This window comes from Dromiciops gliroides, chromosome 1 (genome assembly GCF_019393635.1).
Source record: "Dromiciops gliroides isolate mDroGli1 chromosome 1, mDroGli1.pri, whole genome shotgun sequence".
Lineage (NCBI taxonomy): Eukaryota > Metazoa > Chordata > Mammalia > Microbiotheria > Microbiotheriidae > Dromiciops > Dromiciops gliroides.
Window position 1 is genome coordinate 47371306 of NC_057861.1, and position 22971 is coordinate 47394276.

Below are 22971 nucleotides of genomic sequence, written 5' to 3' on the forward strand. Positions count from 1 at the left end.
GTAGCCCCTCTCCCCTTCAAAGAAGGGGGAAGTATCTTTTCATAGCTCTTCTCTGGGGCCAAGCTTTGTCATTATCATTTGCAGCATTCTGATTATTTGTTTTGTTATCTGTCATGCAAATTTAGGGCAGAAGGTGAATAGCAGGCAACAACACTAGGATGGGTTAGAATGGTTTATGGATCCTCACAGCCTGGTGTTTTATAGGAGGGTACAGACAAAAGAAACAGCAATTTGGTCAGGGATAGAGTTTAATGTGGCCTCTCTCACCCTCACCATCCCATGCAGTGGTGTGCTGAATGGGACTGAAGGTGTTAGAGCAGCTGAGCTTGAAGGTTTACAAAGGATTCTTAAGCAAAGAATCTGCTGTGGCAGCTGCCCTGTCACCAGGGGGTGATGGTCAGGAAACATGGACCAATAGCAAAAGGGAGGATTTCTAAGAATTAGCCAGGAAGACCTACTTGGGATGAGGAAGGTGGAATTATGACTGCTGCATCAGCATGCTTGCTGGAAAGTTTCATCAGCCACCTCTAACTAGAACTGGGTGTAGTTCACACCTTAAGCATACTGGAATTGTGTAATATGAGATAGGTCTAAGAGAGTGGGGCCATAGACTCCTCTGGCTGTTCAGTGCATCCTCTGTTTCTCCTGTCCCAGTATATCTCAGCATAAGCTTGACCTTCTGGGAGAGTCAACCTAAGCAGTTGGACGTTAAATAATTGAGGTAGCACTTGTTGGGTACATCTCAGGGCACATTGGACCAACGTTAATACTTTGACAATTAAGATTGCGGCGGGAGGCATTAGAGAGGTTGATTGTAGAAGGCTTGTGAGTATTTTCTTCAAAACCCTAGCCTGGAAAAAATGGGACAAATACCATGACTCTATCTGCTCAACCTTGGAGAGCAAGGTGGCCAATTCCAAGTCTATACTAGCTATCTACTCATATTCCCCAGAGATTGTTCTACCTCTTCACTGGTCTTCACCCAAAAGCAACAGGAAGTTGTTGGCTAAAGCACAGGTGCCTCCATTTGTAGTTAGAAGATAATCTACTGCAATGCAGTGGGCTAAAATGCAGTGCCAGGGAGTTAAGGCTTCCTTCCTAGACACCTATGGCCTTATATGTTTCATGGGCTATAAGGGCTATGGTGGCTAATAAGTTAAGGATCATGTAGTCCACCCGATATGCCCTATCCAAGGTAGAAAGACTCTGACAAATCTGTGGAATCCAGTGTCTTGAACATGCCCTGGAAGTCTGTCCCCACAGAATCTCTGTAGGTCTATGTATTCAGGATTCAGGGTGTTCTTGTATATGGCAAATGACCTGACTACTGTACTAGAGATACAATCCTTGTTGGGGACTAAATCGTGAGAGGCTATACCATCATCCTATTGGGTACTTTCCAAGATAGAAAATTTGCATTAAAACCAGTGTCAGAGTAGGGGAAATATTCTCCCTTTTCAGGAAGTCGGAGACTGAACACTTACAGAATTGGGAGAACTTGGTGGAACAGTTCCAAGGGCAAAGGTTAAGTACTGAACCTACTTTCCCCAAAGCTGAAGAAGAAGAAGAATGAGTGGAAGAAATGGTCCACATTAGACTGTGACGTTGTTAAATAATCCAGAGATGTACTCTGTACAGCATAATTTTAAAAAGTTACATTCACTGACATTAAAATAGCTACTAATTGGGGGCACCTAGGTGGCACAGTGGATAGAGCACCAGCCCTGGATTCAGGAGGACCTGAGTTCAAATCCAGCCTCAGACACTTGACACTTACTAGCTGTGTGACCCTGGGCAAGTCACTTAACCCCAATTGCCTCACTTAAAAAAAAAAAAAAAAAGAATTGCTATTCCTAAGACTCTTGATTCAGGGTCCAGGACTATCTCTATTGGAGCCTGAAGGGGATGCAGGTTGAGGCGGTGATGGTAGAAGTGGTTTGACATACTTGGCATATGTTACCTCCTGTCTCTCCCTCATTGCTTCAGTTAGGCTGGCTTGCTTTCCCTATGGGCAAAAGTTGGTTAGCAGTTGATGAGAACAATTGGCTCCTTTTCTACAAGCATTGTTTCCCAAGATGATGGCCATGAGCAAAGATCTAGAAGCAGAAACAGTAGCCTGGAGTGGAGGTGGGGTGCTGGCACTGGCACACAGTGCCAGGCGCTGGTTGTAGTTAGTCAATAGATGCTAGTTGTGGTGATGAAGAAGGTAGGCCACTCTTCCAAAATAAATTGCCCCTTCGATGATGGGTGTGAGGGCTAGGCTTGGAAGCAAGTCTGGTAGCTGTTGGGAGGGGTTCCCTGCTGTCCCCAAAGTTCTTGTGTTCAGGTTCCTGGGCTGTATCTGGCAGGGTCTGAGGGAGATAGTGGTCAAGGTAATCAATGAGACGATGTATATTTTGCAAACCTTCAAGAGCCATAGAAATGTTAGTTGTTGTTTTTTAACTCGGGGATGTTACCAAAGGTACTCTATTGGTCTACCCTTGAATAGCAGCTGGTAGGCCCATGGACCTGGGGCATTGGACCATTTCATATTTGGTATCCGGGCTTGCAGTTTAAAAGAGTCAAGTGGGGCAGCTAGGTGGCGCAGTGAATAGAGCACTAGCCCTGGATTCAGGAGGACCTGAGTTCAAATGTGACCTCAGACACTTGACACTTACTAGCTGTGTGACCCTGGGCAAGTCACTTAACCCCAATTGCCTCACACACACACACACACAAAAAAAAAGTCAAGGAATTCTGCCCTCTCATCAGAGAGGACTGGGCTCCCTGTTCTTGCCCTCTTTGGCTTATTAAGTCCAATACCTTGAAACTCATGGATAAATCCACTTCTTAGTTCATTTCTAGAACCTTCCCAAAAGGGAGGATATAAGAAGGTACTCACTGGACAATGAGTCACTTATTGTGATAACTTACTCCTACACACAAAAGAAATGCTAAATAGGGTCTACTCAGAAAAAAATGAAAACAGGATTCAATAATAAGTTATAAGTACTATTATAATCTTCTGGGAGACTACTACTTAAACTTAATCAAAATGTAAAGCAGTTTGCATGACTGCTAACGAGGCGTTTTACATTTCACCTCATCCTGGCAGTATCCAAACAATTCCAGGTATGCCTCTGCTGCCAAAATGGCTGTTTTTCACAATCGTCTTGTTAGAGACCATTATCCCCAGTACATAAACTTCCCTGGCCGTCACCTGACTCCAACCCAATAGGACCCAAGACCTATCGACTTCTCTGCCCCACAAAGTTATTTTCAAGACCGAACATAGCTATTTTGGGTCACTAATTCACCCAAGATCAAGAAAAAAACCAACAAAAAAGAAGCATCCCAAATCTAAGTTTAGGTTTGCCAAAGCAGGGTATGTGCTTTAACTTCCATGTGAATTTAGCCACATGGAGGCTGGGATAAAGAACGGCCCTAGCTACTCCTCTTATACTTGACTCAGCATGCAAATCAAATACATTCCTTCATGAGTCATCACTAGGAAAGGAAAATAGGGTTGGGAGGCACCCTACTTTGTTCACTCTGTCTCTTCTGCTGATAAAAGGATTCTGTTATCTCGAAGTACAAGTCCCTCAGTCATGAATCACACAGAACTAGAGACATCCCCTCCCCCAACTTCCATATAGTATCCTGGAACTAGGAATTGTTAATCTGGGCATGCTCCAGTGAGGGTTGGTGGTCCCTTTTATAGTGGAGGAAAAGGTTTGTGTTGATGAACTTCCGTTCAACAAGTATTTTTATTAAGATTCTCGGGGCAGCTAGGTGGCGCAGTGGATAGAGCACCAGCCCTGGAGTCAGGAGTACCTGAGTTCGCATCCAGCCTCAGACACTTAACACTTACTAGCTGTGTGACCATGGGCAAGTCACTTAACCCCAATTGCCTCACTTAAAAAAAAAAAAATTCTGTTGTGTGGGAGGCAGCTAGGTGGCGCAGTGGATAAATCACTGGCCCTGGATTCAGAAGGAACTGAGTTCAAATCCAGCCTCAGATACTTGACACTTACTAGCTATGTGATCCTGGGCAAGTCACTTAACCCTCATTGCCCCACAAAAAAAAAAGAAAAAGAAAAGTAATAGAGAAGATTCTGTTGTGTGATGTGCAGTTTGCTTGCTGGTGGAGTTGCAAAGGCAAAAAATAAAATGGCCTCTTCATCTAAGGAGTTCATATTCTTTTGGAGGCAATGGTTCTGACCCAGGCTTGAGAGAGGAATGCTGAGGGAAGGTCACTCACCTTAGGTAAGAAAAATAAGGATTTCTTTTTGGAAGTTAGATGCTGACTTGACTTCGTGTTGGCAGCCCAAGAAGACAAAGTCTTGAACATGAGGGTCTCTTGTGAAAAAGGTAGAATGAAGCAATGTCTTTTTTATTAGATAAAGACCCCCCAACCATGTCTTCCCAGTGGCCTTGGGGCAACAAAGGCAAGTGCCATAAAAAGAGCCCTGGACAACAATCAGGTGACAGGGATTCTAGACTCAGATCTGCCACTGACATACTACATGATCCTGAGCAAATCTCTTACCTTTCCTGGGCCTCAGGTTCCCTATCTGTAAAATGACTTCAAGGTACCTTGCAGCTGTGACATTCTTTGCTTTTTTTTTTTTTTCTTTAAGTGAGGCAATTGGGGTTAAGTGATTTGCCCAAGGTCACACAGCTAGTAAGTGTTAAGTGTCTGAGGCCGGATTTGAACTCAGGTACTCCTGACTTCAGGGCCAGTGCTTTATCCACTGCGCCACCTAGCCGCCCCCGTTCTCTGCTTTTATAATCAGTCATATATATTTACTGTCAGTTTACCAGAATTTCTTTAATCAGAATATGATATTTGACAGTGATGTGTTACTACTTTCTTGGGAAATTTTCAATAAAACTTTGTCTCTTGTTTACAGGATGCTGGTCAGCCTGTATGACTGGTTTTGGAAGGACCAATATTGGATCCCTCATCAGTACTCATGGGCTGACTTAGAAGATTCAGATGGGGCTATATACCCTCACCCCAGGGACTTGCTAGCAGTTATTCCATTGACACTTGTAATAATAATTGTCAGATATAGCTTTGAGAGGTAAGTCAACTGAGAGTTTCTCCCCATTCTTCATTTTCAAAATTTGAACATTTATTTTTAATATTGTTTTCTATTTAAGTTTCAAGTTCCAAATTTACTCCCACCCCTCCCCTACCCACTGAGAAGGCAAGCAATGTGGCATAAATTATACATGTGAAATCAGTAAAACATATTTCAATGTTAGCTTTATTCCCCCCCCAAAAGCAAGAAAACTAAAGAAAATGAGAAAATTACTTTTAAATTTTCACTCATAGTTCATCAATTTTCTCTCTGGAAAAGGATAGAATTCTTTCATCATGAATCCTTTGGAATTGTCTTGCATCATTGTATTGATCAGAGTAGCCAAGTCTTTCACAGTCGATCATCATCACAACATTGCTGTTATTCAGCACAATGATCCCCGAGTTCTTCTTACTTCATTTTGCATCAGTCCATATATAGGTCTTGCCATGTTTTTTTTTTTTTTCTGAAACCAGCCCCCTCATCATTTCCCACAGCACAAAAGTAGTCCATCACAATCATATGCCATAACTTGTTCAGCCATTCTCCAATTGATGAGGAGCCCCTTGATTTCCAATTCCTTGCCACAACGCAAAGACCTGCTGTAAATACTTCTGTACATAGAGATCGCTTTCCTTTTTCTTTTGATTTCTTTGGGATACAGACCTAGTAGTGGCATTGCTGTGTCAAAGGGCATGCAGAGTTTTATAGCCCTTTGGGTTTCATTCCAACTTTTCCACAATAGTTGGAACAGTTCACTACCCTACCAACAATTCATTACTGTACTTATTTTGCTCTCATCCCCTCCAGCATTTGTTCTTTCTGATAGGTTTTAGCGTCTCTGGGTTGTTTTAATTTGCCTTTCTCTAATTAGTAGTGATTTAGAGTATTTTTCATATGACTATAGATAGACTTTGACTTATTCTCCTTAAAACTGCCTGTTTATACCCTTTGATCATTTATCAATTGGGGAATGGCTCTTATTTTTATAAATTTGACTTAGTTCTATAGCTAGCATATATTTGAGAAATGAGGACTTCATCAGAGAAACTTGCTGTAAAAATTTGTGATGTTACTTCATTGTCTATGGTTCCTTTTAGTAAAATATAATTTCCTTGATTATCCTTTTAATTGGATCTATTTTTTTTTTGCTTTGTCTGAGATCATGATTGCTACCCTTGCCTTTTTTTAGTTCAGCTGAATCATATTCAATTGTGCCCTTTATTTTAACTCTGTGTATCTTTCTGTTTCAAGTGTGTCTCTTGTAAACAACATATTGTTGGATTCTGATTTCTAATCCATTCTGTTGTCACCTTCAATTTTATGGGTGAGCTCTTCCCATTCACAATAATGATTACTAACTATATATTTCCCTTTATCCTACTTTATTCCTTTTTTCATCCTATTTTCTTCTGTTTCTTCTTCTATGTCTTTTTATCTTTTTTCTTCTCAAAAATCAATTTCAAGGGGCAGCTAGGTGGTGCAGTGGATAAAGCACAGGCCCTGGATTCAGGAAGACCTGAGTTCAGATTTGGCCTCAGACACTTGACACTTACTAGCTGTGTGGCCCTGGGCAAGTCACTTAACCCTCATTACCCCGCAAAAAAAAAAAAAAAAGTCAATTTCATCCCCTACCTTCTCTTATCATCTTTGCTGCCTGTTTCCCTAATGGGTGAGTTATATTTCTATATATAGCTCTGTGTGTGTGTGTGTGTGTGTGTGTGTGTGTGTGTGCGTGTGCGTGCTTTCCTCTTTGAACCAATTCCAGTGAGAATGAGGTTCAAGCATTGCTCACCACCCTCTATTTTCTCCCCCACTATAAAAACCCATTTTTTTCTTTTTTCTTTTTTTTTGAGGGCCATTGAGGGTTAAGTGACTTGCCCAGAGTCACACACCTAGTAACTGTCAAGTGTCTGAGGCTGGATTTAAACTGTAAAAAATGTTTTTGTGCACCTCTTTTTACGTGAGAACACTTTCCCCATTCTACCTCTCTTTTCCCCCCTTTTCCTAGTGCATCCTCTTTTTTCCTCCTCCCTTTTCTTTTGGAGATCATTCCAACACAATCAACTCATATCCATGTCCTCTATCTATGTCTTTTCTTTTTTGTGGGGTAATGAGGGTTAAGTGACTTGCCCAGGGTCACACAGCTATGTCCTTTTAATTGCCCTAGTAATGACAACATTCTTCAGACTTACATGTATAATATTCCCATACAAGAACATAAACAGTTCAACTTTATTGAGATCCTTATGATTACTATCATTAACTAAAATCTCAAGATGCCATATATACTTGTCTCATTGGTAATTTCCTCCAGGGACCTCCATTTTGAGGAAGGCCTCATGATTTTGTCATGATGCCCCAATGTTGGTATCTTCTTTCCCCGCCCCTCCCCTCCCATTTCAGCTCCTCTTTACCTGATGTCTTCCCTAATGAGAATGAAAACTCCTTGAGGACAGAAACTGACTTTTTGCTTCTATTTGTATCCTCGGAGCTTTGCTCAATGCTTTGTATGTGGTTAACATTTAATAAATGTTTGTTGCCTTCACTTAGGGCAAGGTTTCTCATTAATAGCATCTGATACAAATCAATATTTTGAGTAATTCAATTCAATTCGATCAATTCAAACCTTTTGACTCCTTTTCAGGTCTAATTAGAGCACCACTGTTTTTGCCTCATTTTACAGCTGCCAGAGCACAGATTATTAGTGCTATCTTCAATTTGTATTTTCTTCTTTGTAGGAATCTTTAAGACATTTGTCCTTTTTGTGGGCTAATTTAGCTAACAATTGTTAATATGTCAATTCACTTAGTTGGGCACATGTAAACTGTAGTAAGTGACAATATACTGGAAACTGAAGCCTATAGAGGGGAAGTTACTTGACCAAGGTCACATAGATAGTAAGAAATCCCTGACTCCCAACTCGGCATTCTTCACTTTATCATGCCATTTAAAATAGGTTTGCAAGGTACTTTCTCACAGTAATTATGTGATATTGTGGTAAATGAGTGTATTAGAATGTTATTGGGCCATAGGAAATAGAGGAAAGCTTTTTCTAATTAGTGATTATATTTTAGCTGAACTAGATGCTATTCTAACCCCCAAGCACACCCACCTTCATGAGGTCTCACAGTTCCCTGTGACTTGGATACTCTCCCTCTCTTTCTCTACCAGTGGAATAAACCTCAACCTGTTTTGTTTTTGTTTTGTTTTTGTTTTGTTTTTGTTTTGTTTTTGTTTTGTTTTTGTTTTGTTTTTGTTTTGGTTTTTGTTTTTGTTTTTGTTTTGGTTTTGGTTTTGGTTTTGGTTTTGGTTTTGGTTTTGGTTTTGGTTTTGGTTTTGTTTTTGGTTTGGTTTGGTTTGGTTTTTGGTTTGGTTTGGTTTGGTTTTTGTTTTGTTGTTTTTTTAAACTATTAGGAAATGCTTTTAATACACTATATCTGGATTTCAGCAAGGCATTTAATAAAGTCTCTCATGATAGCCTATTTTATTCAGTGTAACGAGTATTTATTGTCTATTATTTGTATAAGGTATTCGGTGTTTGTGTCAGGGAATTAAGAGAGGGAGGAGAGGTGATCAGGCTTTCCTTGTCATATATATATATATATATATATATATATATATATATCTGTATCTGCATTGGTTGACACACATTCATTTATATCTTTATAGCCTACTTCGATGAATGTCCCACTAGCCTATTTGCTGTGAATGCTTACTTACATTTTTTTATTTTAATACAAAGAATTTCTTAACAAAAAAATGCAAAGACCATAGCACATAAATATGATTGCAGTATAAAAGCATCCATTGATTGGTGCAATAATTTCCCAGGAACCATTTGTTTACCTCAACAACTCTACTAAGACATTCTTTTAAGTAGAAAAAGTTGTTAGGTCTTTTTCTTCTGTACCTTGAATCAAAAACTAGTTCAAGGGGGCAGCTAGGTGGCGCAGTGGATAGAGCACCGGCCCTGGAGTCAGGAGTACCTGAGTTCAAATCCGGCCTCCGACACTTGATACTTACTAGCTGTGTGACCCTGGGCAAGTCACTTAACCCCAATTGCCTCACTAAAAAAAAAAAAAAAAAAAAAAAAAAAAAACTAGTTCAAAAGAAAAAAAAAGACAACATAGAAATATTTCCCTCAAGGCAAGGAGAACAAAAAGAAAGAGCAAACACAGACATTCTTAGATGCATGAATGTTTTTTCTGTTAGGGAGCATCTCCCTAAAGTTGTTTGTGCTGTCATCATTCAATAAGAATGAAGGGGAAATCCAACTCTTTTACCAAGCAATAATGTGTCAACAAATACATATTGATAGCACCATTATTGGTTAGTAGGAAGTTAAAATAATACAGGTAGCTATTTTTATTTGCCAAAAAGTATCTGTTTTATTCTTAATAAGGAGAAATTACTTTTCTAATTCTAAATAGCATAGTAATCTCCCTTCATATGGAAATTGCAGCTTCTCCGGCTGGTCATTTTTCTAGATTGATTAAAAAAATTTTTTAAAAATTTTATTTAGAATTTTCCCTGTTACATGTAAAAAAAAAAACAAATTTTTTTCACATTGATTTTTTAAAATTTTGTGTTCTAAATTTTCTTCCTCCCTCCCTCCTCAACCTTCCCTATGAAAGCAAGCAATTCAGTATAAGTCATACATATGCAGTTATGCAAAACATCTTTACATTATTAGTCTGGTTGTGAAAGAAAATAGACAAAATAACTTTAGAAAGAGGAGCTAACAAATAAAATTATACTTCAATCTGTATTCAGATATCATCAGTTCTTCCTCTGTTGATGGTCTGCTTTTTTTCATATGTCCTTCAGATAAACCATCCTGCTCGACAATTCCAATGCCACCTCCTTCAGAAAGCTATCCCTGGCTCCCCCTCCCCTTACCTCCTACTATTGGTAATCACTTTCCCCCATGAAAGGCACCCTTTCTTTTCACCACTCTGACCCTCTTATCATATAATATACAAATTTATGTGTAGCTATCTATGTAGTTTGTTACCTAATAGGCTGAGCTTCCTATGATTTGGGAAAGTTTCTTGTCTAAAATTTGTGTTTCCTCTCACTAGTACTGAGTTCAGGGCTTTGCAATAATAGGCACTTGATAGATACTTAGGAAATGTTTGTTCCTTGGCTTTGGCTGAGCATTTCAGAGGTCCCTTCTGATCAGGGACCCATTTACAAGCGTGTTTTTGCCCCCTTCTCAAGAAGACCACAAGGGATGCTCTTTCTCACTAGATTCAGACCCTTGTTTGTAGTGCTGTGCCTGCCTCCTTTACACAACCTCCTCTCAGCCTTGCTGTTTATCCTCAACTTTGACCTAATGGGATTTCCCAAACTCTTGAACTCACAAGATTGCTTCTAAGCTGGAGAGGTTAATCTCAGGATAGTTGCTCATTATTCATGTTAGATATGGAAAGAACAAAGACAAAAGAGGCATCCTAAACCAAAGCTTATGCTTAGCTAGGCAGGGCATGTACTTTAGATGCCATGTGCTCTTGGCCACATGGAGACCAAGATAGAGGTTTAGGTAAGCCTCTCCTTTTTCCCCCACATCCCTCTGGCTAAATAGTTCAAAATAGTCTCGCATGATTCATAGTCAGAAAAGAAAAGAGAGGCTGAGGGAGTGGTCATCATCTTTTTTTGGGGGTTTCTGTCTCATATGCTACAGAGTCAACAACTCTTCTGGCTCTACAATCAATAGGGAAATTCTATCATACCACAGGGATGCCCAGCAATAAGTCACACATGCACACATGACTTGAAGCAGGCTCTTCAAAGCTTCTTTTACACTTGGAACCAGGAATGACATTTCTAAGCATGCACCATGAGATGGCTCTTGTAATATGGAGAACTTCCAAAGGTTTAGACATTCAGGGATAGAAAGGACTCCTAGATTTTCAACTCTTCCTATCTCCTCTCATAGGGCCATTGGGTTGCCCCTGGGCAGGCTCATGGGTGTATATGATAGCCGCAGGATCAAAGCTTTTCACAACCCCATCCTGGAGTCCTTTTTTTGCACCCAGAGTCGGAATCCGAAAGAGGTGAGTAGGGGCCCGATTTTAATACTATTAAAGAACCCAGAGGTTTAAGTCCCAATCCCCTTCAGGAGGGAAATATTTACTATTCACTAGTTCCTAAATAGAAAGCAGGGTAGATAGAGTAGGCTGTGTGCCCAGGACTGACTCACAAACAGGTTCCCTGTGTTGTCATCTCTCTTCAGAAGAACAATTCTGTTCTCAGCACCAAGATCTACCAAGTTCTGGTATCAGAATGGATTAGGAGTTCACAAAAACTGGGTTCCAATCTCAGCTCTGCTAATGACTTGACGTGTAACCTTGGCCAACTCATTTCCCCCTCTCTGAGCATCAGTTTACTCATCTGCTAAATGAGGGGACTGAACCTGATATACTCTAAGGTCATTCCTAGATCTCACTTTTTATGTTCTATGGATAAAGGTTTGTGATCTAGGAATCATCTTTAACTCTTTCCTCTCACTCACATCCATATCTGATCAGTGATCAAGTCTTGTTGGTTCAGTCACCTCAACATTTCTCACTTTTATCCCCTTTCTACTCATACCACAAGCACCCTAATTCTGGCCCTCTGGTCCCCACTATTGTAGTGACCTTCCACTTGGTCCCCCTGCATCTAATCTCTTCTCCACCCCATCCTCCCCACATCTGCTAAATAGATCATTTCTAAAATTCAGGTCTATGTTGCTACTCTCCTGCTGAACAAATTTCAATGGCTCCCTATTACCACTACTTTGTATTTTATACAAATTCATCTGTTTAAAGCCCTTTACATTCTGTCTTTAGACTGTTTTTCCAGGCATGGTACACACTAATCCCAGTCATGCCCTCTATGTTCCAGCTATAATTGCTGACTTGCTGTTTGTTTGTGGTGCACAACTTTCCATCTCCAATCTCTGTGCTTAAGGTGTGGCCCATGCCTGGAATCGTCTCCCTCCTTACCTCCACCTCTTAGAATCTTGAATTTCCTTTGATCCACAGTTTGTTCTCCTAAGAGCCTTTTCCTTGTTTCCCTGTTTTTAATGCTCTCAAGAGTGAGCAAAGCATTTTCCATGTCACCACATCTGATATCTTAGTGAGTGATACCTTGTGAAGTAGGTGCTTTTATTTACAGATGAGGAAACTGAGAGGTGCAGAACAAAAGTCACATGGTAAAAGTCCAAGACAGAATTTAAACTCAGGTCTTCCTGACTCCAAGCCACTATAGTACCTAGCTGACTCCCCTTATGGGCAGGGAATGTTTTATGTTTGTATTTGTACAGTACCTAGCACCTAATAAGTGTTTTTAAATGATGTTGAATTGAATTCTGAGGGCCCTTTCATGTTTGGTTGGCAGCATGGGCCGCTTCTTCTGCCCCTTCCTCCGTAAAAGCAACAAACCCTGACAGGGACCAAGGTGGGGCTTGATGAATATTTTAATTGGAGAATATATACCATTGGCTCTGGAGGGAAAAGAAGAAGCAACCCTACCTTCTCCTTGCCATCCCCTGTCAGTCTTTCAAATTCCTGGGGCAGAGTGGGCAGTGGGAAATTCCTGGGTGTTGAGGGGAGAGGTAGGGCAGGACTGGGCAAACTTGTGGGAGAGGACAATTTTCCCTGTAGTCTCTGGGAGCTGAGGTCTTCCCTATCTCTGTTCCACCTCCAAACCCCTTACCCTCCTGTTGTCTCCAGGCTCAGCTGAGTCACCTGGCCACCCAATGCAGCCTCTCTCTGAGGCAAGTTCAACGCTGGTTTCGATGTCGGAGAAACCAGGAGCGACCATTACTGAGCAAGAAATTCTCTGAAGCCTGGTGAGCTGGGGGAATATGATGGAAGAGTAGCTCCAAACAATCCATTCTGAGAAAAGGGGATTATGATACCAGGCCTGACCAAGGAAGCAGAAGCCCATTTCATCTTCTGCCCACCCACCCTGGAAGTACCCTTGTTTATTAATCCTCTCCTCTCTAACTTTGTTTTTTATTTTCAGTTGGAAATTTGTAGTTTACTTTACTTCTTTCTTTGGTGGCCTCCTCATTGTCTACAATGTGAGTATGTCCTATCTCATCCTTACCATATGTCCCATCCATTCCCATTTGTCCCCTCAGTCCATCTATCCTCGTGTTATATTACCCTCTGCCTCTTTCTATCCCTTCCACCTTCCCTCCCTCCACATCTACCCTCTTATCTTCATTCCTGTCCTCATTCTTCCTCTGGTCCCAAACTGTTTGCCCCATTCCTTCTCACCTTTTCCATCTTTTCTACTCATTTCCATTCTTTTCATTTGCTTATATCCTCATATTTTTCTTTCAGCATCCATTCCCTTGTGTCATCTTGTCCTTTCCATCCTCATTCTTTTCATTCCTTTCCATCCTCATCTTTATCCTTCTCCTTCTCCATGCCCTTTCCATTCTATTTCCCTCTGGCCCCTCAACCTCTCCATCATTATCTTTTCATCTTTTCCCCCTTTGTCCCCTTCTGCTCTTTTATCAGTTCTCTTTTAGCTCTATCATTTTTCTCTCTCCTTGACCCTCCCTAGCTCTCCCATTCATCCTTATTTTTCCCCTTGTTCATTCCACACCCTTCCTCAATGTCTCTATGGGTGGGTGGAGGGAATGCATGACTGAATCCATTCCAGGGGCTCTGAAGCTGGACCGACCTGTCTGACAAGGAGGAAGAATAGATTAGAAATTCTTAGTAAAATGTGATGATGTCATATGATAGCACCAGATCAATGAGGCCAGAATTGCAGGGAGAGTGCACCTAGGCTGAGCTAAGGGAAGAAGGTAAAGATAGACTGGTCAGGTGCTCAATTTGTATCTGCCTAGATTGGTAGGTGCCCCATTTGGGAGCACAATTTGGTCAGTGTCTTGTTGGGTTGTTGTCCAGTTTGATAAACCATTCTAGCTCCAACCCCAGTTTAGGCTATGGCAGAGACAACATAAAGAAGGGTTGGATACAAATGGCTTAGGAGGAAGGACCAGAGTCTGGGGCCAAACCTCTCCTTCACCTCTATTTGACTCTGACCTCCTTCCCTGAGAAGGAAAGAGAAAAGTGGCCACTGCCTGTAAAGGCTGGCCTTGATGAGGGCAGTTTCCAGGCACTTAACCCTTGTTTCTTCCAGGAGCCGTGGTTCTGGAAATCTGAACTATGCTGGGATAGATTCCCTAAACAGGTGAGTGCCCCCTGGACAAAGGTGGGTATAAGAGATGCCCGTTAAAGTTGACCCTAGGGGCAGCTAGGTGGCACAGTAGATAGAGCACCAGCCCTGGAATCAGGAGGATCTGAGTTCAGATCTGGCCTCAGACACTTGACATTTGCTGGCTGTGTGACCCTGGGCAAGTCATTGAACCCCTGTTGCCCAGCAAAAAAAAAAAAAAGTTGACCCTAACTGCTGAAGCCAATGCTTGATCCAAATTCTAGCATCCCACTGTTGGAAGAGGCCCTGAGAGGCTGTATCTGAATAGGAATTCCCCTCTACAATAAACCTAATAAGCTCATCCAGTCTCTGTCGGATGACCTCGAACATGACCCATTCTTCTTTGGGACAGCTCCAAATATTAGGATATTTCCTTACATTAACCTTAGCTTAACCCTTTGGCACATTCACTCATTGCCTCAGTTTTGCCTTGTGAGACCAAGCTGAAGGTTTTCCACATTTGCAAACACTTGAAGTCAGGTATCTTGTCCCATCTACTCCTCTCCAATGATATTCCACATTTTCAGTTTTTTCAATAGATCTTGACACATGGCATGATTTCAAAGATTTTTGCCATCCTGACTGTCCTCCTCTGGGCCCTCTCAAGTTTACCAACACAATGCCTACAATTCTCAGAACTAAAAATAATGCTGCAAGTATGGTCTGATCAGGTATTGCTGGCCAGGGTACTGGTCAAACTGAGGAAGCCTGGATTAAACTCCCAATATTCCCACAACACCATAAGGGACTATTGTGAGCAAGGAAACAGGGAGGCAGGCCTGGGGCAGTTGGGGTTAACTTTGCCCCTAAATGATTGAACTCAATCCTAACTGGCCCCTCTTGGCAAGAAAAATTTTAAAGCAGTTTTTAAGCAGGGATCTCCTGAGACTCCAGGGAACTTCCTTGTCAATTAAAAAAAAACCAAACAACAACTTTTAAATCAACTTTTATCTTCCTTAACTTCTCCTCTCTCCTCCTCCTTTCTCCTCCTCCTCCTCCCCTCTCCCCTCCTCTCCTTCTTTCTTCTCCTTCTCCCTTCTCCTTCTCTGGTAATTGGGGTTAAATGACTTGCCCAGGGTCACACAGTTAGTAAATGTTAAGTGTCTATGGCTGGATTTGAACTCAGGTCCTCCTGAATCCAGGGCTGGTGCTCTATCCACTGCACCACCTAGCTGCACCCCACCCCCCTTAACTTCTTTTTAGCTATCTTGGGAACTTCTTGGAGGAGGAGATATATAGGCAGAAGGAGGAAGATATTTGAACACATTTTTATTCAGTGAATTATATTATTGACCTTCAGGCTCTGGGTGATCCATCACCTCAGATGCAGAGTGGTCTCTTTGGACACCAGGGAAGAGTACAGTGGGAACATCTCCTGCCTGATCCAGAACATTATTTATCTCACAACAGAGCCTAATATTGAATTCGTTTTTGTTTTCTGTTTTGTTTTGTTTTGTTCTTTTGTCTTTCAAACCATGCTATCTCCTATGGAGCTAATTTGCAGGCTGTTAGGGAAAAAAAAAAAAGCAAAACCAAACAACCACAGATTTTTTTCATACTAATTGCTGTCTAGCTAACTGCTTCCTCCTCTTGTATCGGGAACTTATTTTTTTTTACCCAAGTGTACATTTATCTACATTTATTCTATTTATCTATATTATACTTAGCTAAATATTCTATCCAAGTGGTCAAGATATTTTTGGATAGTCATATCTCCTAGATTAGTGTCATGTACATATTTGATAAGCTTGCTATCTCTCACTTCTCTATACAAGTCATTGAAAAAATGCTAAATGGTCCAGAGATGAGCATCTCTTGGGCATTTTTTTCTTTTTTTGTTTATTTAGAATTTTATTTTCCCCAATTACATGTAAAAATAATTTTAGCATCCATTTTTTTTTGGTGAGGCAATTGGGATTAAGTGACTTGCCCAGGGTCACATAGCTAGTAAGTGTCAAGCGTCTGAGGTTGGATTTGAACTCAAGTCCTCCTGCATCCAGGGCTGGTGCTCTATCCACTGCACCACCTAACTGCCCCAGCATCCATTTTTAAAACATTGTTTTTCAAATTCTTTCTTTCTCCTCCCCCCTAACTCTCCCCCCCCCGCCCCTTAAGAAGGCAAACAATTCTATATAAGTTATACATGTGCAGTCATGCAAAACATCTGCATACTAGTCAGGTTGTGAAAGATAATAGACAAAAAAACTCAAGAAAAATAAGGTAAAAATATGCTTCAATCTGTATTCAGACACCATAAATCAATTCTTTCTCTGGGGATGCATAGCATTTTTTGTGATAAACCCTTCAGAGTTTCTCAGATCATTTTATTGCTGAGAATAGCTGTCATTTGCAGGTGATCATCTTACAATATTGTTATTACTCTGTACACAGTCCATTTCACTTTGCATCAGTTCATGTAAATCTTTCTAGGTTTTTCTGAAAGCATCCTGCTCATCTTGAGCTTTTCATCAGGAACTTCCTTTCAAGTTATCATTGAGCTACTAATAACTATTCTTGGGATCCATCCAATTAATTGAGAGGTTACCTAACCATACTATCAGCTAGTCACTATTTCTCCTTTTTTTCCTATAAGAGTAGCATGAGAAATTTTGTTAAATGCTTGGCTACAATAGAGGTGAAAATCTATTTGTAGTATTGACCTGGTCTACCAATATCTCCACAGAAAAAGGTATGAATCGGATATGACCTGACTTAGGGAAGATTTGTCTCAGACATCCTTTGATCAAAAGGTCCAACCATGCATGGGCATAGTCTTTGGTGCTAGGAAATTTATCTCCAGATAGTTTGTCTCCCCATGACCCCTGGCTCTTTCTGGACCTCAATCTGACCCCATGGTTGCTTTGACCCTCAGGTTCTGAAGCCTGCGATATACTGGTGGTATGTTCTGGAGTTTGGCTTCTACATCTCCCTCATGATCACCTTATCCTTTGATGTAAAAAGAAAGGTGAGTGTGGTGGGAGCCCAAGCTTTGAGGAAAGTCCCAAGAGGAAAGCAAGGGAAGCCATTTTCCAGTCTCTGCCCTTTTAGAAAAAGTGTGGATGAACTTAGACTTGGCTCTTTAGGACTATCCGTTAAATCCCTGTTGTGATCAAAAGGGACTAGTACCATTGAAGCAGCAAGAGCAGGACTGGTCAACTTGAGATTCATGTGCTCTTCTGGAGATTAGACAAGGAAGCTTTTAATTTGGAGACCAATCCAGTGCAGTTTAATTCAACAACCAGTGCATGCCCCCTGGAGCTCTTCTCTATAGCTCTGTAATTGAGCAGGTCTCCAGTTCCTCCATCATATTATCTCTCTTCCCCCAATCCACCAAATCTCTCCTGCCCATCTCGTCTTGTGTCACTTCTCCATGTGTCTCACTTAAAGTGCCTTGGCCTCCCCTTGAAAGTCCCAGGACTGTTTGCAAAGGACGTTCATAAGGTCAGGGTGGAAGTCATGGGTGACATAGTATAGGGGAACTCTGAATGGGTTAGGGTCTACTAATTCTGAGTGAAGTCCCTGGGAAATCCCAAAGGTCCTTACCTCATGGCCACCTTCCTCTTCCCAGGACTTCAAAGAGCAAATCATCCACCATTTTTCCGCCATCATCTTGATCTACTTCTCTTACTGTGCCAACTTTATACGCGTTGGGACCCTGGTAATGCTGATACATGACGTGTCTGATGTTTTCCTGGAGGTGAGTAAGCTAGACCAGGATGTCTAAGAGAATGTAGCTTTGAATTAGCCAGAGCCCCATTTTTGAAGGGGTTATGGGGCTAGAGAATGGTATGGGTCTGACCTCAGATGCCCCTATACTCACTGCAGTCTAGGAATGAAGCTTGCTGCTGTCTTCTCTTAATTGTGGCCTGTGTTTTTTGTCTCAAGACTTCTTCTAACCCAGCATTCTGTGACAAGCTATAGTAAGGATTTGGCAGCAGATGATGTGGGGCGGGGGTGGGGGTGGGGGGAAGGGGGGGAAGGGGGGGAGGAGGGGAAGGGAGAGGGGAGGTGGTGGTAAATATAAGTGGTGGGTGGGGCCAAATGAAGAAGAAGTCATTCAAATGACTTGGTTAAAGGAAGCATTGTCAACTTAGTAAATGTGGTCCAGTGCTGAGGGTAGAAGCAACAGGCAGGATACCAATCAAACAGACAATAAGCATTTATCAAGTGCCTACTATGGGTCAGGCATTGTACCAAGTGCTATGGAAACAAAGAGAGGCAAAGGACAGTCCCTGCCATTGAAGCTCTAATAGGGGGGATGACAAGGAAACAAGATCTATAATCAGGATGATGATGGTGACGGTAGCATTTATGTAGTGCCTTAAGATTGGCAAAGAATTTGACATATGTTATTTCATTTAATCCTCTCAACAATAATGTGAGGGAGGTGCTATAATTATCCCTATTTTACAGATAAGGAAACTGAGGCTGGGAGAGGTTAAGTGACCTTCCCAGGGTGATACAACTAGTGAATAGCTGGGGCTATATTGAAATTCAAGACTTCCCAGCTCCAGTGATCTATCTGCCATAACCCCAAAGATCTGAACCAATGAGGGACATGAGCCAAGTTCTGTACTTGGGACTTTAAAAAATAAAATAAAATAAACTTACAAGTCCACAATGGGGGATTGTGATGAGATTATACTTTCTATGTAAGAAACGCTCTGGGGCTTTCAATGGACAACAAGTTTATTGTGAGTTTACAGGGTGACAGAAACTAATAAGATCTTGGGCTGTGTACAGAGGCCTGATGTCCAGCACAAGAGAGCTAACCGTCCCTCCGGACTCTGGGTCAGACCAAATCTGGAGTGTTCTGTACAGCTCTAGGATCCACATTCGGGAAAGACTTGCAGAAGATTGAGAGTTGGGGAGATATCTTATGCACCAATGAGCTGGAGAGCTTTCAGGGAGGGTGACTGAGATAGTGAGAGTGCTATGAAGCTCATGCCAAGCATGGATCTACTGATAGAATTGGGGATGCTTGACTCTTTTCCACAGAGTCCTCTACACTACATACTATAGTTCCATGATCAAGGGTGGGAAAGTAGAACATAAGAGGTAATTTCAAGTGTTTGCAGGGCTATCACTTTAAAGGACAGAAGTGGGAGCTGGTTACAGGTGAGGGGTGTGAGGTTGCAGAGTCAGATTTAGGCTTTCTCTAAGGAAAACCTTAACAGTCTGAAAGTATAAATAGACTGCCTCTGGGAAGGAATGAGATCTTTGCTGGATGTAATCATGTAGAGGCTGGATGACCAACTGCTGGTTGAGAAGTCAAAGTGTGGGAAAGACAAGATGCCCTCAGAGGCCCTTTTCATCTCAGCTTATGTTGTTCTAAGATTCTTTGTCTCTTCCCCTCCAAGGCAGGCAAGATGCTCAGTTACGCACAATGGAATAAGTCAAGCGAGATGATCTTCGTCATCTTTACTGTGTTTTTCCTCATTAGCCGGCTTTTTCTCTTCCCATACAAGTAAGCCGGATTCAAGAAGATGGGAAAGGTTGTGTGGACAGTGACTGTGAGTCCTGGGGGTGGAGGGCCTTTGCACCCCAAGTCCATCTTCTTTGGGGTTTTCTGCTACAATAGCTGCCCCTTGAAAAATGGAGTGAGATGGAGGTGGAGCCAAGATGGCAGAAGAAAAGAGGAGACTCCTGACAAAACCTTCTATGTGTGAGAAAGTAGGATTGGGTTCCTGGTTGGTCTACAAGGGCCTGTGGGTCTTTTCAGGTTCCCCCCATACTTAGGGCTTCTTACTAAGTCCTACCCGCTTCCTGGAAGAGGAAGCCTCACCTGGGACACAAGTAGTTGAGAGGCCAGGTCCCTACAATGTTTCTGGAGGTCTGACCCCCACCGTTACCTGAGTCCCTCTCTCTTTTCCACAGAGTCCTCTACACTACCTACTATAGTTCCATGACCAACCATGAACCCTTCTTTGGATACTACTTCACTAATGCCCTCCTGATGATCCTTCAGGTTCTCAATGTTTTCTGGTCATACCTCATCCTCCACATGTTCTACAGATTTGTTATCATGGGCAGGGTATGTATAAAAGCTGTCCCTGGCTTTGGCCCCTGATTCTTCTATAACCTGGTGATCCCGCTGGCCTATTGTCTCAGAAGCCATTTCAGCTACTGAAGGGCAAGTGAACAGGAATGCTAGAGGGAAGGAACGATGTGGCTATAATAGCCAACAGGGGTGGGGAATGAGGACTCTGACCTGGCATTCTAGTGCCAGCAAGCACCAGGCAGTCTTGGCTTGGCTGGGGGATAGGGATGGGGATGAGGATGGAAAGAAGGTCTCGCCCAAAGCTCTTTCTTCTTTCCCTCTCACTTCCCACTTTTCCCTTTCTCTGCCTCTCCTTACTCTCTCACCCAATCTCTCTTTCCTCTTTTCTTTTCTTTTCTACCTATGTCTCTGTTTCTTCTTTCTCACTATCTTCCTGTCTCTTTTATCTCATTTCCTCCTGTCTACCTGTTTCTTTTTTGTCCCCTCCTCTCTCTGTCTCTCTGTACATTTTCCTCTCTTTATGAGATATTGGTAAAGTGCTTAGCACACTGCCTGGCACACGGTAGGTGTTTAATCAATAACTATCCATACCCTCTCCATCTTTCTCTCTCTTGCTCCATATCTTTTCTGTCCCCCTATATTTCTCCTAGTTCCTTTACTTTGCTCCCTATCTCTCTGATTGCCCCTCCCTATCTCTGTCCATCCTTCTTTCTCTCTGTCTGAACCAACTTTGTTCTCTGGTTCTCAGGTGCAGAATGATGTGAGGAGTGATTTAGAAGAACAGTGCAGCAGTGAAGAGCAGTCAGAGACGAGACAGCAAAAGACCAGGAGTCCAGTGATGTCACAGACACCTGCAACCTTCTCCAGCCCTAGGGTTCCAGGAGGACTATCCTCAATCAAAAGGCATTGGCCAGTTCCAGCAACATAGCCTAGTGCAGCACAGGGTCCTCAAATAGTCCAAAGCAAGGATGAATTCTGTATGGCTGATCTTCTAATTGCTTGAAGATTAAGTCAATATGAGAAACTCCCAGATGCTGATTCAGTGTGCAGCTCCCTAGGGCAAAACCAGAACTGGCCCAGGACCCCTTATTTCTATTTCTCCCTGTCCATTCTCGCCTGTACTGGACTTGAAAGAAGAGGAAGAAAGATGGAATCTCTGCATAGGATATTAGGATGGGCTTAATAATCTTTTTCTTAAACATCCTTTTCCCTGAGCTGTTGTCCCTGAATATTGTCAAGGCCTGTCCTTTCCCTGAGAAGTCCCCAAACTTTTCTGATCACACAGTTCATGAGTATAACATTTTTGATCATATATCTGCAACATATGCATACTGATTTATCTCTAAATCATTAACATGTAATATACTAACATTTATGTAATATAACTTATACAAAAATAGAAATTAAAAGGGGTTAAGATAAAGACAACATAATATTGTACATATTAATCATGCAAAAGCCCTCTAAAATTATAGTATTTTGTTGAAAGAAATATGGTTGACTACGATTCATTATTTTTAAAAAATCTTAGCCTAATTCCTTATAAAAGGGATTCAAAGTTCTGGGTTTCAGTTCAGTAATTACTTAGTTTCAATAGCTGTCATAGCTATAGGCAGTACCTCACAAAAATAGAGATCCAAATGGAAGAAGTGCATCGCTGGTCATGCTTATTCAATCATGATAATCACTTTGCAATCCCATTTGCCAATTATGCAAAAGTTTTTGTTGAAATTTGGCTAGTAGGTTTTTCCTTCTTGATTGGAGGGGGTGAGGATGTGTGGATAGATGGGACATGATTTCTGAAGGTCAGATGGATGCCAGGTCTAGATGGTGGTTGTCTCAGGTAAGGAGAAAGGGGCAGCAGCAGAGCAGGTGGCAACATGCCTGTATCCACCTTGGTTTCCCTCAGCAAGTGGCTATCTTCCTTTATTTCCAAAATAAATATACAATGAAGGTTTTTTTGGGGGTGTAGGGTGGGGGAATGGGGTCTTGGAAGCAGAATTACAGATCTGAGGGAATTATATACTGGATCACTGGAGTCCCAAACCCACTAGCACAGATGCCTCTCAGCCCTTGCTGGCTGATGGTTGCTCCTACACTGACTGCTGCTGACATTATGCTTGGGTTCTCCTTAAGGAGGCTCCTCCTAGCCTAAGGGAGCTTCTTTTATTGGGAAAAAGGAACAGGAACAATGAGAAGAGCCCAGAAAACCAATGAGGAGTTTACATCTTCAGGAAGCATTTCCCCTCTCCCTGGCTAGCCGGTTCCTGTAGCATTTAGGGCACCCAAGCTCTGAGCTGTGTGATCCCTTTGTTCTCCCCTGGGGGTAGAATTGGTGTATAGAGAATTGCACAGTCTATCCATCACCTAACCTCCCCCAGTCTCCATTGAAGTCTTGGAAAAGGACCTACATTGGGGAAAGAAGATTCTCCCTGTTTCTGTGAAAGCTCTACAGGGGTCCAGCTAGTGTGACCATTCTCAGTCACCAGAGGTACCCTGGAACCACCTGGTCCCATATATTGTGATGGTGATGGTCATTGATGTAATTCTCCCTTCTATCAGTTAGTAAACATTAAGTGCCTACCATGTGCCAGACACTTTGCTAAAAGCTGGGGATACAAATATGAAAAAGTTCTTGATCTCAAGGAGCTTACAATTTAATAGAGGAAAGACAACAGA

The 22971-nt window shown here is 41.9% G+C and overlaps 1 pseudogene; it reads left to right on the forward strand.

The window, feature by feature from the left end:
- The first annotated feature begins 4218 nt into the window (after positions 1 to 4218).
- LOC122744717 lies at positions 4219 to 21225 on the forward strand (annotated as a pseudogene).
- Positions 21226 to 22971: the final 1746 nt, after the last annotated feature.